Source organism: Primulina huaijiensis, chromosome 9 (genome assembly GCF_012295235.1).
Source record: "Primulina huaijiensis isolate GDHJ02 chromosome 9, ASM1229523v2, whole genome shotgun sequence".
In the NCBI taxonomy this organism is placed as follows: Eukaryota; Viridiplantae; Streptophyta; class Magnoliopsida; order Lamiales; family Gesneriaceae; genus Primulina; species Primulina huaijiensis.
The window spans coordinates 21,556,053-21,558,799 of record NC_133314.1 but is presented as its reverse complement, the minus strand read 5'-3'; positions in this window follow the sequence as shown (position 1 = coordinate 21,558,799).

The window sequence follows — 2,747 nt, the reverse complement described above, 5'->3', positions numbered from 1 at the left end:
TTTTTTAGTACCACCATGTCAAACTTGGCAAAGCTCGAATTCATTGCTCTTGATATTACAGGGAAAAATTATATGCCATGGACTCTCGATGTAGAAATGCATCTTGAGTCATTAGGTCTAAATGAGACCATAAAAGAAAATGGCATATGCACATCACAAGAAAAGGCAAGAGCCATGATATTTTTGCGTCGACATAAATGTGAATATCTGATTGAAAAATATCTCATGGTTTTGTGGAAGGGATTAAAAGAAGAACATATAAGGGAAGTTATACTTCCGACCGCCCGGGATGAATGGAATACGTTGAGATTCCAAGATTTTAAGAAAGTCAGTGATTACAATTCAGCGATGTATCGAATAATCTCGCAGCTAAAATTTTGTGGACATGAGGTTACAGAATCGGAAATGCTTGAAAAAACATTTTCCACTTTTCACGCATCAAATATAACACTACAAATAGAGTGCGTGGATTTGCGAGATATACTGAACTCATCGCCTGTCTTCTCGTGGTGGAAAATAATAATGAGCTGTTAATGAGAAATCATCAAGCATGACCCACTGGTTCAACGGCATTTCCTAAAGTAAATGTCGTAAGCAAAAATGAATGTAAACCTGGAAACCAAAATCATAGTTATAGACAAGATTTTGGTCGAGGATAAAATCGAGGTCGTGGACGTAGACGTGGACGTGGAAGTGGTCGTGGTCGTGGACGCGGCCGTGGTTTTGAAAATAATCGAGATAGTTATTTCTATAACTCATCTCAAAATAGCGTCCCAAACCATCCACCGAAAAGGCATCATGAGAATATGAGTGTTAATGAGAATCACTCAAAAAGATTTGAAAGTTCGTATTTCAGATGTGGTACTCTAGGACATTGGTCCCGTATTTGTCGAGCCTCTGAGCACCTTTGTAAACTTTATAAAGAATCATTAAAGGAGAAAGAAAGGGAGACCAATTTTACTGAACACAATGAACCTTTGAATAATTCAACTCATTTTGATGCTGGAGATTTTCTGATTGATTTATCAGACAATGACCAATTTGCTGGTGGAATAGATATGTAAAAAAATTTTATTTTTCCATGTACTTGTATGATAATATTTTATCGTGTGTTAAATTTTTAAATATGTATTGTATTGTATTTTATTTTTATAAATGTATTTTCAGTAATTTTATTTCATTGCACATTTTTTTTGAAGTTCAAATATGGAAAATGCTATGAACCAAGCTGAAGTTTGCATACCTGATAGTGGTACAACGCACACTATCCTCCAAGATAAAAGATATTTCTTGGAACTAAAACCAACAAAAACAATGGTGAATACAATATCAGGTCCTGTAGACTTGATTAAAGGATGTGGTAAAGCACAATTTTTGTTACCTAATGGTACAAAATTTTTGATCAATGATGCTTTATATTCACCACAATCGAAAAGAAATTTGTTGAGTTTTAATGATATATATTCCCATGGGTATGATACTCAAACAATGAATGAAGGGAATGAGAAATATATGTGTCTTACCACATATAAATCAGGAAAGAAATATGTGATTGAAAAACTACCAATGCTCCCTACTGGATTGCATTATACACATATACGTCCCATTGAATCAAACATGGTAATTGATAATTCTTCAATATTAACCAATTGGCATGATCGATTAGGACATCCTGGTTCAACAATGATGCGAAGAATTATAGAAAATACACATGGTCATCCATTGAAAGACCAGAAGATCTTTCAGAATAATAAGTTTCAATGTAAAGCATGTTCTCTTGGAAAACTTATTATAAGACCATCACCAGCCAAAATCCAAACTGAATCACCAATGTTTCTTGAACGTATTCAGGGTGATATTTGTGGACCAATCCATCCACCATGTGGACCATTCAGATACTTTATGGTATTGATTGATGCCTCCAGCAGATGGTCACATGTATGTTTATTGTCAACTCGAAATGTTGCATTTGCAAGATTACTTGCTCAAATAATAAAATTGAGGAATCAATTTCCCGATTATACAATCAAGAAAATTAGACTTGATAATGCTGGTGAATTTACTTCCCAGACTTTCAATGATTATTGTATGTCTATGGGAATCATTGTTGAGCATCCTGTTGCTCATGTACATACTCAAAATGGATTGGCTGAATCATTGATTAAACGTCTGCAAATGATTGCTAGACCAATGATTATGAAAACAAAGCTCCCTATTTCTATATGGGGACATGCAATTTTACATGCTGCTTCATTAATTCGCATCAGACCAAGTGCATATCATAAATACTCCCCATTGCAGCTTGCATTTGGTAAAGAACCAGACATTTCTCATCTGAGAATTTTTGGATGTATGGTGTATGTGCCTATTGCACCACCTCAACGAAAGAAAATGGGACCTCAAAGAAAGATTGGAATTTATATTGGTTATGATAGTCCATCGATCATTCGATATCTTGAACCACAGACAGGCGACGTGTTCACAGCACGTTTTGCTGATTGTCATTTTAATGAGGAAATCTTCCCAATGTTAGGGGGAGAACAGAAACATACCGAAAAAGAAATTACATGGTATGTATCATCATTGTTACATCTGGATCCAAGAACAAAACAATGTGAAAAAGATGTACAGCAAATTGTGCACTTGCAAAGAATAGCAAATCAAATACCAGATGCATTTGCAGACACAAAAGGGGTAACTAAATCATATATACATGCTGCAAATGCCCCTGCTCGAATTGAAATTCC